Here is a 10,031-nt window from a genome sequence, read left to right on the forward strand (position 1 = left end):
CGCAGTCGGTTAGAGCGTCGTGCTATTAACGCCAAGGTCGTAGGTTCGATCCCTGCGTTGGACAGTACTTTTTGTTGTGTTCTACTGGCCGTCACCTGGTCTCGGGTGTGTAGCTAGACAATTTAAAGACCAATTTATTGATGATGACCGAATGTGTACCGAAGATGTATGCCCAGTGTTAGAAGCCGCGCTCGCTACTCCGGCCTCTTAGCTCAGTCGGTTATAGCGTCGTGCTAATAACGCGAAGGTAGTAGGTTCGATCCCTGCGCTGGACAGTACTTTTTATTGTGTTCTACTGGCCGTCACCTGGTGTCGGGTGTGTAGCTAGACAATTTAAAGACCAATTTATTGATGATGACCGAATGTGTACGGAAGGCGTATGCCCAGTGTTAGAAGCCGCACTCGCTACTGCGGCCTGCTAGCTCAGTCAGTTAGAGCGTCGTGCTAATAACGCGAAAGTCTTAGGTTCGATGCCTGCGCAGGCCAGTACATCTTTTGTGTTCTACTGGCCGTCACCTGGTGTCGGGTGTGCAGCGAGAATTTTTAAAGACCAATTTATTGATGATGACCGAATGTGTACCGAAGGCGTATGCCCATTGTTAGAAGCCGCTCTGGCAACTCCGGCCTGCTAGCTCAGTCGGTTAGAGCGTCGTGCTGATAACGCGAAGGTCGTAGGTTCGATCCCCGCGCAGGCGAGTACTTTTTATTGTGTTCTACTGGCCGTCACGTGGTGTCAGGTGTGTCGCTAGACAATTTAAAGACCAATTTATTGATGATGACCTAATGTGTACCGAGGCGTATGCCCAGTGTTAGAAGCCGCACTCGCTACTGCGGCCTGCTAGCTCAGTCGGTTAGAGCGTCGTGCTAATAACGCGAAGGTCTTAGGTTCGGTCCCTGCGCAGGCCAGTATTTTTTATTGTGTTCTACTGGCCGTCACCTGGTGTCGGGTGCGTAGCTAGACAATTTAAAGACCAATTTATTGATGATGACCGAATGTGTACCGAAGATGTATGCCCAGTGTTAGAAGCCGCGCTCGCTACTCCGGCCTGTTAGCTCAGTCGGTTAGAGCGTCGTGCTAATAACGCGAAGGTAGTAGGTTCGATTCCTGCGCAGGACAGTACTTTTTATTGTGTTCTACTGGCCGTCACGCGGTGTTGGGTGTGTAGCTAGACAATTTAAAGACCAATATATTGATGATGACCGAATGTGTACCGAAGGCGTAAGCCCAGTGTTAGAAGCCGCGCTCGCTACTCCGGCCTGTTAGCTCAGTCGGTTATAGCGTCGTGCTAATAACGCGAAGGTAGTAGGTTCGATCCCTGCGCTGGACAGTACTTTTTATTGTGTTCTACTGGCCGTCACCTGGTGTCGGGTGTGTAGCTAGACAATTTAAAGACCAATTTATTGATGATGACCGAATGTGTACGGAAGGCGTATGCCCAGTGTTAGAAGCCGCACTCGCTACTGCGGCCTGCTAGCTCAGTCAGTTAGAGCGACGTGCTAATAACGCGAAAGTCTTAGGTTCGATGCCTGCGCAGGCCAGTACATCTTTTGTGTTCTACTGGCCGTCACCTGGTGTCGGGTGTTCAGCTAGACAATTTAAAGACCAATTTATTGATGATGACCCAATGTGTACCCAGGCGTATGCCCAGTGTTAGAAGCCTCGCTCGCTACTGCAGCCTGCTAGCTCAGTAAGTTGCAGCGTCGTGCAAATAACGCGAAGGTCGTAGGTTTGATCCCTGCGCAGGCCAGTATTTTTTATTGTGTCCTACTGGCCGTCACCTGGTGTCGGGTGTTCAGCTAGACAATTTAAAGACCAATTTATTGATGATGACCGAATGTGTACGGAAGGCGTATGCCCAGTGTTAGAAGCCGCACTCGCTACTGCGGCCTGCTAGCTCAGTCGGTTAGAGCATCGTGCTAATAACGCGAAAGTCTTAGGTTCGATGCCTGCGCAGGCCAGTACATTTATTGTGTTCTACTGGCCGTCACCTGGTGTCGGGTGTGTAGCGAGAATTTTTAAAGACCAATTTATTGATGATGACCGAATGTGTACCGAAGGCGTATGCCCATTGTTAGAAGCCGCACTCGCTACTCCGGCCTTCTAGCTCTGTCGGTTAGAGCGTCGTGCTAATAACCCGAAGGTCGTAGGTTAAATCCCTGCGCAGGCCAGTAATTTTTATTGTGTTCTACTGGCCGTCACCTGGTAACGCGTGTGTAGCTAGACCATTTAAAGACCAATTTATGATGATGATCGAATGTGTACCGAAGGCGTAAGCCCAGTGTTAGAAGCTTCACTCGCTACTCCGGCCTGATAACTCAGTCGGTTAGAGCGTCGTGCTAATAACGCGAAGGTCGTAGGTTCGATCCCTGCGCAGGCCAGTATTTTTTATTATGTTCTACTGGCCGTCACCTGGTGTCGGGTGTGTAGCTAGACAATTTAAGGACCAATTTATTGATGATGACGGAATTTGTACCGAAGGCGTAAGCCCAGTGTTAGAAGCCGCACTCGCTACTCCGGCCTGATAGCTCAGTCGGTTAGAGCGTCGTGCTAATAACGCGAAGGTCGTACGTTCGATCTCTGCGCTGTACAGTACTTTTTATTGTGTTCTACTGGCCCTCACCTGGTGTCGGGTGTGTAGCTAGACAATTCAAAGACCAATTTATTGATGATGACCGAATGTGTACCGAAGATGTATGCCCAGTGTTAGAAGCCGCGCTCGCTACTCCGGCCTGTTAGCTCAGTCGATTAGAGCGTCGTGCTAATAACGCGAAGGTAGTAGGTTCGATTCCTGCGCAGGACAGTGTTTTTTATTGTGTTCTACTGGCCGTCACGTGGTGTCGGGTGTGTAGCTAGACAATTTAAAGACCAATATATTGATGATGACCGAATGTGTACCGAAGGCGTAAGCCCAGTGTTAGAAGCCGCACTCGCTACTCTGGCCTGATAGCTCAGTCGGTTAGAGCGTCGTGCTATTAACGCCAAGGTCGTAGGTTCGATCCCTGCGCAGGACAGTACTTTTTGTTGTGTTCTACTGGCCGTCACCTGGTCTCGGGTGTGTATCTAGACAATTTAAAGACCAATTTATTGATGATGACCGAATGTGTACCGAAGATGTATGCCCAGTGTTAGAAGCCGCGCTCGCTACTCCGGCCTGTTAGCTCAGTCGGTTATAGCGTCGTGCTAATAACGCGAAGGTAGTAGGTTTGATCCCTGCGCTGGACAGTACTTTTTATTGTGTTCTACTGGCCGTCACCTGGTGTCGGGTGTGTAGCAAGACAATTAAAAGATCAATTTATTGATGATGACCGAATGTGTACGGAAGGCGTATGCCCAGTGTTAGAAGCCGCACTCGCTACTGCGGCCTGCTAGCTCAGTCGGTTAGAGCGTCGTGCTAATAACGCGAAGGTTGTAGGTTCGATCCCTGCGCAGGACAGTACTTTTTATTGTGTTCTACTGGCCGTCACCTGGTGTCGGGTGTGTAGCTAGACAATTTAAAGACCAATTTATTGATGATGACCGAATGTGTACGGAAGGCGTATGCCCAGTGTTAGAAGCCGCACTCGCTACTGCGGCCTGCTAGCTCAGTCAGTTAGAGCGTCGTGCTAATAACGCGAAAGTCTTAGGTTCGATGCCTGCGCAGGCCAGTACATTTTTTGTGTTCTACTGGCCGTCACCTGGTGTCGGGTGTGCAGCGAGAATTTTTAAAGACCAATTTATTGATGATGACCGAATGTGTACCGAAGGCGTATGCCCATTGTTAGAAGCCGCTCTGGCAACTCCGGCCTGCTAGCTCAGTCGGTTAGAGCGTCGTGCTAATAACGCGAAGGTCGTAGGTTCGATCCCCGCGCAGGCCAGTACTTTTTATTGTGTTCTACTGGCCGTCACGTGGTGTCAGGTGTGTCGCTAGACAATTTAAAGACCAATTTATTGATGATGACCTAATGTGTACCGAGGCGTATGCCCAGTGTTAGAAGCCGCACTCGCTACTCCGGCCTTCTAGCTCAGTCGGTTAGAGCGTCGTGCTAATAACCCGAAGGTCGTAGGTTAAATCCCTGCGCAGGCCAGTAATTTTTATTGTGTTCTACTGGCCGTCACCTGGTAACGCGTGTGTAGCTAGACAATTTAAAGACCAATTTATTGATGATGACCGAATGTGTACCGAAGATGTATGCCCAGTGTTAGAAGCCGCGCTCGCTACTCCGGCCTGTTAGCTCAGTCGGTTATAGCGTCGTGCTAATAACGCGAAGGTAGTAGGTTCGATCCCTGCGCTGGACAGTACTTTTTATTGTGTTCTACTGGCCGTCACCTGGTGTCGGGTGTGTAGCAAGACAATTAAAAGACCAATTTATTGATGATGACCGAATGTGTACGGAAGGCGTATGCCCAGTGTTAGAAGCCGCACTCGCTACTGCGGCCTGCTAGCTCAGTCGGTTAGAGCGTCGTGCTAATAACGCGAAGGTAGTAGGTTCGATCCCTGCGCAGGACAGTACTTTTTATTGTGTTCTACTGGCCGTCACCTGGTGTCGGGTGTGTAGCTAGACAATTTAGAGACCAATTTATTGATGATGACCGAATGTGTACGGAAGGCGTATGCCCAGTGTTAGAAGACGCACTCGCTACTGCGGCCTGCTAGCTCAGTCAGTTAGAGCGTCGTGCTAATAACGCGAAAGTCTTAGGTTCGATGCCTGCGCAGGCCAGTACATTTTTTCTGTTCTACTGGCCGTCACCTGGTGTCGGGTGTGCAGCGAGAATTTTTAAAGACCAATTTATTGATGATGACCGAATGTGTACCGAAGGCGTATGCCCATTGTTAGAAGCCGCTCTGGCAACTCCGGCCTGCTAGCTCAGTCGGTTAGAGCGTCGTGCTAATAACGCGAAGGTCGTAGGTTCGATCCCCGCGCAGGCCAGTACTTTTTATTGTGTTCTACTGGCCGTCACGTGGTGTCAGGTGTGTCGCTAGACAATTTAAAGACCAATTTATTGATCATGACCTAATGTGTACCGAGGCGTATGCCCAGTGTTAGAAGCCGCACTCGCTACTCCGGCCTTCTAGCTCAGTCGGTTAGAGCGTCGTGCTAATAACCCGAAGGTCGTAGGTTAAATCCCTGCGCAGGCCAGTAATTTTTAATGTTTTCTACTGGCCGTCACCTGGTAACGCGTGTGTAGCTAGACAATTTAAAGACCAATTTATTGATGATGACCGAATGTGTACCGAAGATGTATGCCCAGTGTTAGAAGCCGCGCTCGCTACTCCGGCCTGTTAGCTCAGTCGGTTAGAGCGTCGTGCTAATAACGCGAAGGTAGTAGGTTCGATTCCTGCGCAGGACAGTACTTTTTATTGTGTTCTACTGGCCGTCACGTGGTGTCGGGTGTGTAGCTAGACAATTTAAAGACCAATATATTGATGATGACCGAATGTGTACCGAAGGCGTAAGCCCAGTGTTAGAAGCCGCACTCGCTACTCCGGCCTGATAGCTCAGTCGGTTAGAGCGTCGTGCTATTAACGCCAAGGTCGTAGGTTCGATCCCTGCGCAGAACAGTACTTTTTGTTGTGTTCTACTGGCCGTCACCTGGTCTCGGGTGTGTAGCTAAACAATTTAAAGACCAATTTATAGAGGATGACCGAATGTGTACCGAAGATGTATGCCCAGTGTTAGAAGCCGCGCTCGCTACTCCGGCCTGTTAGCTCAGTCGGTTATAGCGTCGTGCTAATAACGCGAAGGTAGTAGGTTCGATCCCTGCGCTGGACAGTACTTTTTATTGTGTTCTACTGGCCGTCACCTGGTGTCGGGTGTGTAGCAAGACAATTAAAAGACCAATTTATTGATGATGACCGAATGTGTACGGAAGGCGTATGCCCAGTGTTAGAAGCCGCACTCGCTACTGCGGCCTGCTAGCTCAGTCGGTTAGAGCGTCGTGCTAATAACGCGAAGGTAGTAGGTTCGATCCCTGCGCAGGACAGTACTTTTTAATGTGTTCTACTGGCCGTCACCTGGTGTCGGGTGTGTAGCTAGACAATTTAAAGACCAATTTATTGATGATGACCGAATGTGTACGGAAGGCGTATGCCCAGTGTTAGAAGCCGCACTCGGTACTGCGGCCTGCTAGCTCAGTCAGTTAGAGCGTCGTGCTAATAACGCGAAAGTCTTAGGTTCGATGCCTGCGCAGGCCAGTACATTTTTTGTGTTCTACTGGCCGTCACCTGGTGTCGGGTGTGCAGCGAGAATTTTTAAAGACCAATTTATTGATGATGACCGAATGTGTACCGAAGATGTATGCCCAGTGTTAGAAGCCGCGCTCGCTACTCCGGCCTGTTAGCTCAGTCGGTTAGAGCGTCGTGCTAATAACGCGAAGGTAGTAGGTTCGATTCCTGCGCAGGACAGTACTTTTTATTGTGTTCTACTGGCCGTCACGTGGTGTCGGGTGTGTAGCTAGACAATTTAAAGACCAATATATTGATGATGACCGAATGTGTACCGAAGGCGTAAGCCCAGTGTTAGAAGCCGCACTCGCTACTCCGGCCTGATAGCTCAGTCGGTTAGAGCGTCGTGCTATTAACGCCAAGGTCGTAGGTTCGATCCCTGCGCAGGACAGTACTTTTTGTTGTGTTCTACTGGCCGTCACCTGGTCTCGGGTGTGTAGCTAGACAATTTAAAGACCAATTTATTGATGATGACCGAATGTGTACCGAAGATGTATGCCCAGTGTTAGAAGCCGCGCTCGCTACTCCGGCCTGTTAGCTCAGTCGGTTATAGCGTCGTGCTAATAACGCGAAGGTAGTAGGTTCGATCCCTGCGCTGGACAGTACTTTTTATTGTGTTCTACTGGCCGTCACCTGGTGTCGGGTGTGTAGCAAGACAATTAAAAGACCAATTTATTGATGATGACCGAATGTGTACGGAAGGCGTATGCCCAGTGTTAGAAGCCGCACTCGCTACTGCAGCCTGCTAGCTCTGTCGGTTAGAGCGTCGTGCTAATAACGCGAAGGTAGTAGGTTCGATCCCTGCGCAGGACAGTACTTTTTATTGTGTTCTACTGGCCGTCACCTGGTGTCGGGTGTGTAGCTAGACAATTTAAAGACCAATTTATTGATGATGACCGAATGTGTACGGAAGGCGTATGCCCAGTGTTAGAAGCCGCACTCGCTACTGCGGCCTGCTAGCTCAGTCAGTTAGAGCGTCGTGCTAATAACGCGAAAGTCTTAGGTTCGATGCCTGCGCAGGCCAGTACATTTTTTGTGTTCTACTGGCCGTCACCTGGTGTCGGGTGTGCAGCGAGAATTTTTAAAGACCAATTTATTGATGATGACCGAATGTGTACCGAAGGCGTATGCCCATTGTTAGAAGCCGCTCTGGCAACTCCGGCCTGCTAGCTCAGTCGGTTAGAGCGTCGTGCTAATAACGCGAAGGTCGTAGGTTCAATCCCCGCGCAGGCCAGTACTTTTTATTGTGTTCTACTGGCCGTCACGTGGTGTCAGGTGTGTCGCTAGACAATTTAAAGACCAATTTATTGATGATGACCTAATGTGTACCCAGGCGTATGCCCAGTGTTAGAAGCCTCGCTCGCTACTGCAGCCTGCTAGCTCAGTAAGTTGCAGCGTCGTGCAAATAACGCGAAGGTCGTAGGTTTGATCCCTGCGCAGGCCAGTATTTTTTATTGTGTTCTACTGGCCGTCACCTGGTGTCGGGTGTTCAGCTAGACAATTTAAAGACCAATTTATTGATGATGACCGAATGTGTACGGAAGGCGTATTCCCAGTGTTAGAAGCCGAACTCGCTACTGCGGCCTGCTAGCTCAGTCGGTTAGAGCATCGTGCTAATAACGCGAAGGTCTTAGGTTCGATCCCTGCGCAGGCCAGTATTTTTTATTGTGTTCTACTGGCCATCACCTGGTGTCGGGTGTGTATCTAGACAATTTAAAGACCAATTTAATGATGATGACCGAATGTGTACCGAAGGTGTATGCCCAGTGTTAGAAGCCGCGCTCGCTACTCCGGCCTGTTAGCTCAGTCAGTTAGAGCGTCGTGCTAATAACGCGAAGGTAGTGGGTTCGATCCTTGCGCAGGACAGTACTTTTTATTGTGTTCTACTGGCCGTCACCTGGTGTCGTGTGTGTAGCTAGACAATTTAAAGACCAATTTATTGATGATGACCGAATGTGTTCGGAAGGCGTATGCCCAGTGTTAGAAGCCGCACTCGCCACTGCGGCCTGCTAGCTCAGTCGGTTAGAGCGTCGTGCTAATAACGCGAAGGTCTTAGGTTCGATCCCTGCGCAGGCCAGTATTTTTTTATTGTGTTCTACTGGCCGTCACCTGGTGTCGGGTGTGTAGCAAGACAATTAAAAGACCAATTTATTGATGATGACCGAATGTGTACGGAAGGCGTATGCCCAGTGTTAGAAGCCGCACTCGCTACTGCGGCCTGCTAGCTCAGTCGGTTAGAGCGTCGTGCTAATAACGCGAAGGTAGTAGGTTCGATCCCTGCGCAGGACAGTACTTTTTATTGTGTTCTACTGGCCGTCACCTGGTGTCGGGTGTGTAGCTAGACAATTTAAAGACCAATTTATTGATGATGACCGAATGTGTACGGAAGGCGTATGCCCAGTGTTAGAAGCCGCACTCGCTACTGCGGCCTGCTAGCTCAGTCAGTTAGAGCGTCGTGCTAATAACGCGAAAGTCTTAGGTTCGATGCCTGCGCAGGCCAGTACATTTTTTGTGTTCTACTGGCCGTCACCTGGTGTCGGGTGTGCAGCGAGAATTTTTAAAGACCAATTTATTGATGATGACCGAATGTGTACCGAAGATGTATGCCCAGTGTTAGAAGCCGCGCTCGCTACTCCGGCCTGTTAGCTCAGTCGGTTAGAGCGTCGTGCTAATAACGCGAAGGTAGTAGGTTCGATTCCTGCGCAGGACAGTACTTTTTATTGTGTTCTACTGGCCGTCACGTGGTGTCGGGTGTGTAGCTAGACAATTTAAAGACCAATATATTGATGATGACCGAATGTGTACCGAAGGCGTAAGCCCAGTGTTAGAAGCCGCACTCGCTACTCCGCCCTGATAGCTCAGTCGGTTAGAGCGTCGTGCTATTAACGCCAAGGTCGTAGGTTCGATCCCTGCGCAGGACAGTACTTTTTGTTGTGTTCTACTGGCCGTCACCTGGTCTCGGGTGTGTAGCTAGACAATTTAAAGACCAATTTATTGATGATGACCGAATGTGTACTGAAGATGTATGCCCAGTGTTAGAAGCCGCACTCGCTACTGCGGCCTGCTAGCTCAGTCAGTTAGAGCGTCGTGCTAATAACGCGAAAGTCTTAGGTTCGATGCCTGCGCAGGCCAGTACATTTTTTGTGTTCTACTGGCCGTCACCTGGTGTCGGGTGTGCAGCGAGAATTTTTAAAGACCAATTTATTGATGATGACCGAATGTGTACCGAAGGCGTATGCCCATTGTTAGAAGCTGCTCTGGCAACTCCGGCCTGCTAGCTCAGTCGGTTAGAGCGTCGTGCTAATAACGCGAAGGTCGTAGGTTCGATCCCCGCGCAGGCCAGTACTTTTTATTGTGTTCTACTGGCCGTCACGTGGTGTCAGGTGTGTCGCTAGACAATTTAAAGACCAATTTATTGATGATGACCTAATGTGTACCCAGGCGTATGCCCAGTGTTAGAAGCCTCGCTCGCTACTGCAGCCTGCTAGCTCAGTAAGTTGCAGCGTCGTGCAAATAACGCGGAGGTCGTAGGTTTGATCCCTGCGCAGGCCAGTATTTTTTATTGTGTTCTACTGGCCGTCACCTGGTGTCGGGTGTTCAGCTAGACAATTTAAAGATCAATTTATTGATGATGACCGAATGTGTACGGAAGGCGTATGCCCAGTGTTAGAAGCCGCACTCGCTACTGCGGCCTGCTAGCTCAGTCGGTTAGAGCATCGTGCTAATAACACGAAAGTCTTAGGTTCGATGCCTGCGCAGGCCAGTACATTTATTGTGTTCTACTGGCCGTCACCTGGTGTCGGGTGTGTAGCGAGAATTTTCAAAGAC

The 10,031-nt window shown here is 49.7% G+C and overlaps 34 non-coding genes across 34 annotated transcripts; all 34 read left to right on the top strand.

Moving 5' to 3' along the window:
• The first annotated feature begins 412 nt into the window (after positions 1 to 412).
• Positions 413 to 486, top strand: TRNAI-AAU (transfer RNA isoleucine (anticodon AAU)). The gene has a single exon. It is a non-coding gene; the product is annotated as a tRNA-Ile (tRNA).
• A 136-nt stretch (positions 487 to 622) lies between these two features.
• On the top strand, positions 623 to 696 carry TRNAI-GAU (transfer RNA isoleucine (anticodon GAU)). The gene has a single exon. It is a non-coding gene; the product is annotated as a tRNA-Ile (tRNA).
• A 136-nt stretch (positions 697 to 832) lies between these two features.
• On the top strand, positions 833 to 906 carry TRNAI-AAU (transfer RNA isoleucine (anticodon AAU)). Its single transcript has one exon. It is a non-coding gene; the product is annotated as a tRNA-Ile (tRNA).
• Positions 907 to 1,043: 137 nt separating this feature from the next.
• Positions 1,044 to 1,117, top strand: TRNAI-AAU (transfer RNA isoleucine (anticodon AAU)). Its single transcript has one exon. It is a non-coding gene; the product is annotated as a tRNA-Ile (tRNA).
• A 768-nt stretch (positions 1,118 to 1,885) lies between these two features.
• On the top strand, positions 1,886 to 1,959 carry TRNAI-AAU (transfer RNA isoleucine (anticodon AAU)). Its single transcript has one exon. It is a non-coding gene; the product is annotated as a tRNA-Ile (tRNA).
• Positions 1,960 to 2,305: 346 nt separating this feature from the next.
• Positions 2,306 to 2,379, top strand: TRNAI-AAU (transfer RNA isoleucine (anticodon AAU)). The gene has a single exon. It is a non-coding gene; the product is annotated as a tRNA-Ile (tRNA).
• Positions 2,380 to 2,727: 348 nt separating this feature from the next.
• On the top strand, positions 2,728 to 2,801 carry TRNAI-AAU (transfer RNA isoleucine (anticodon AAU)). Its single transcript has one exon. It is a non-coding gene; the product is annotated as a tRNA-Ile (tRNA).
• A 137-nt stretch (positions 2,802 to 2,938) lies between these two features.
• Positions 2,939 to 3,012, top strand: TRNAN-AUU (transfer RNA asparagine (anticodon AUU)). The gene has a single exon. It is a non-coding gene; the product is annotated as a tRNA-Asn (tRNA).
• Positions 3,013 to 3,360: 348 nt separating this feature from the next.
• TRNAI-AAU (transfer RNA isoleucine (anticodon AAU)) lies at positions 3,361 to 3,434 on the top strand. The gene has a single exon. It is a non-coding gene; the product is annotated as a tRNA-Ile (tRNA).
• A 137-nt stretch (positions 3,435 to 3,571) lies between these two features.
• On the top strand, positions 3,572 to 3,645 carry TRNAI-AAU (transfer RNA isoleucine (anticodon AAU)). The gene has a single exon. It is a non-coding gene; the product is annotated as a tRNA-Ile (tRNA).
• A 136-nt stretch (positions 3,646 to 3,781) lies between these two features.
• Positions 3,782 to 3,855, top strand: TRNAI-AAU (transfer RNA isoleucine (anticodon AAU)). The gene has a single exon. It is a non-coding gene; the product is annotated as a tRNA-Ile (tRNA).
• A 136-nt stretch (positions 3,856 to 3,991) lies between these two features.
• On the top strand, positions 3,992 to 4,065 carry TRNAI-AAU (transfer RNA isoleucine (anticodon AAU)). The gene has a single exon. It is a non-coding gene; the product is annotated as a tRNA-Ile (tRNA).
• A 348-nt stretch (positions 4,066 to 4,413) lies between these two features.
• TRNAI-AAU (transfer RNA isoleucine (anticodon AAU)) lies at positions 4,414 to 4,487 on the top strand. The gene has a single exon. It is a non-coding gene; the product is annotated as a tRNA-Ile (tRNA).
• A 137-nt stretch (positions 4,488 to 4,624) lies between these two features.
• Positions 4,625 to 4,698, top strand: TRNAI-AAU (transfer RNA isoleucine (anticodon AAU)). Its single transcript has one exon. It is a non-coding gene; the product is annotated as a tRNA-Ile (tRNA).
• Positions 4,699 to 4,834: 136 nt separating this feature from the next.
• Positions 4,835 to 4,908, top strand: TRNAI-AAU (transfer RNA isoleucine (anticodon AAU)). Its single transcript has one exon. It is a non-coding gene; the product is annotated as a tRNA-Ile (tRNA).
• A 136-nt stretch (positions 4,909 to 5,044) lies between these two features.
• Positions 5,045 to 5,118, top strand: TRNAI-AAU (transfer RNA isoleucine (anticodon AAU)). Its single transcript has one exon. It is a non-coding gene; the product is annotated as a tRNA-Ile (tRNA).
• A 137-nt stretch (positions 5,119 to 5,255) lies between these two features.
• Positions 5,256 to 5,329, top strand: TRNAI-AAU (transfer RNA isoleucine (anticodon AAU)). Its single transcript has one exon. It is a non-coding gene; the product is annotated as a tRNA-Ile (tRNA).
• A 138-nt stretch (positions 5,330 to 5,467) lies between these two features.
• TRNAN-AUU (transfer RNA asparagine (anticodon AUU)) lies at positions 5,468 to 5,540 on the top strand. The gene has a single exon. It is a non-coding gene; the product is annotated as a tRNA-Asn (tRNA).
• A 348-nt stretch (positions 5,541 to 5,888) lies between these two features.
• On the top strand, positions 5,889 to 5,962 carry TRNAI-AAU (transfer RNA isoleucine (anticodon AAU)). Its single transcript has one exon. It is a non-coding gene; the product is annotated as a tRNA-Ile (tRNA).
• A 137-nt stretch (positions 5,963 to 6,099) lies between these two features.
• Positions 6,100 to 6,173, top strand: TRNAI-AAU (transfer RNA isoleucine (anticodon AAU)). Its single transcript has one exon. It is a non-coding gene; the product is annotated as a tRNA-Ile (tRNA).
• A 136-nt stretch (positions 6,174 to 6,309) lies between these two features.
• On the top strand, positions 6,310 to 6,383 carry TRNAI-AAU (transfer RNA isoleucine (anticodon AAU)). The gene has a single exon. It is a non-coding gene; the product is annotated as a tRNA-Ile (tRNA).
• Positions 6,384 to 6,520: 137 nt separating this feature from the next.
• On the top strand, positions 6,521 to 6,594 carry TRNAN-AUU (transfer RNA asparagine (anticodon AUU)). Its single transcript has one exon. It is a non-coding gene; the product is annotated as a tRNA-Asn (tRNA).
• A 348-nt stretch (positions 6,595 to 6,942) lies between these two features.
• On the top strand, positions 6,943 to 7,016 carry TRNAI-AAU (transfer RNA isoleucine (anticodon AAU)). The gene has a single exon. It is a non-coding gene; the product is annotated as a tRNA-Ile (tRNA).
• Positions 7,017 to 7,153: 137 nt separating this feature from the next.
• On the top strand, positions 7,154 to 7,227 carry TRNAI-AAU (transfer RNA isoleucine (anticodon AAU)). Its single transcript has one exon. It is a non-coding gene; the product is annotated as a tRNA-Ile (tRNA).
• A 136-nt stretch (positions 7,228 to 7,363) lies between these two features.
• On the top strand, positions 7,364 to 7,437 carry TRNAI-AAU (transfer RNA isoleucine (anticodon AAU)). Its single transcript has one exon. It is a non-coding gene; the product is annotated as a tRNA-Ile (tRNA).
• Positions 7,438 to 7,784: 347 nt separating this feature from the next.
• Positions 7,785 to 7,858, top strand: TRNAI-AAU (transfer RNA isoleucine (anticodon AAU)). Its single transcript has one exon. It is a non-coding gene; the product is annotated as a tRNA-Ile (tRNA).
• A 348-nt stretch (positions 7,859 to 8,206) lies between these two features.
• On the top strand, positions 8,207 to 8,280 carry TRNAI-AAU (transfer RNA isoleucine (anticodon AAU)). Its single transcript has one exon. It is a non-coding gene; the product is annotated as a tRNA-Ile (tRNA).
• Positions 8,281 to 8,418: 138 nt separating this feature from the next.
• On the top strand, positions 8,419 to 8,492 carry TRNAI-AAU (transfer RNA isoleucine (anticodon AAU)). Its single transcript has one exon. It is a non-coding gene; the product is annotated as a tRNA-Ile (tRNA).
• A 137-nt stretch (positions 8,493 to 8,629) lies between these two features.
• On the top strand, positions 8,630 to 8,703 carry TRNAI-AAU (transfer RNA isoleucine (anticodon AAU)). Its single transcript has one exon. It is a non-coding gene; the product is annotated as a tRNA-Ile (tRNA).
• Positions 8,704 to 8,839: 136 nt separating this feature from the next.
• Positions 8,840 to 8,913, top strand: TRNAI-AAU (transfer RNA isoleucine (anticodon AAU)). Its single transcript has one exon. It is a non-coding gene; the product is annotated as a tRNA-Ile (tRNA).
• Positions 8,914 to 9,050: 137 nt separating this feature from the next.
• Positions 9,051 to 9,124, top strand: TRNAN-AUU (transfer RNA asparagine (anticodon AUU)). Its single transcript has one exon. It is a non-coding gene; the product is annotated as a tRNA-Asn (tRNA).
• Positions 9,125 to 9,261: 137 nt separating this feature from the next.
• Positions 9,262 to 9,335, top strand: TRNAI-AAU (transfer RNA isoleucine (anticodon AAU)). The gene has a single exon. It is a non-coding gene; the product is annotated as a tRNA-Ile (tRNA).
• A 136-nt stretch (positions 9,336 to 9,471) lies between these two features.
• TRNAI-AAU (transfer RNA isoleucine (anticodon AAU)) lies at positions 9,472 to 9,545 on the top strand. Its single transcript has one exon. It is a non-coding gene; the product is annotated as a tRNA-Ile (tRNA).
• Positions 9,546 to 9,892: 347 nt separating this feature from the next.
• Positions 9,893 to 9,966, top strand: TRNAI-AAU (transfer RNA isoleucine (anticodon AAU)). Its single transcript has one exon. It is a non-coding gene; the product is annotated as a tRNA-Ile (tRNA).
• The last annotated feature ends 65 nt before the right edge of the window (positions 9,967 to 10,031 follow it).

Source organism: Rhipicephalus microplus, chromosome X (assembly GCF_043290135.1).
Source record: "Rhipicephalus microplus isolate Deutch F79 chromosome X, USDA_Rmic, whole genome shotgun sequence".
Lineage (NCBI taxonomy): Eukaryota > Metazoa > Arthropoda > Arachnida > Ixodida > Ixodidae > Rhipicephalus > Rhipicephalus microplus.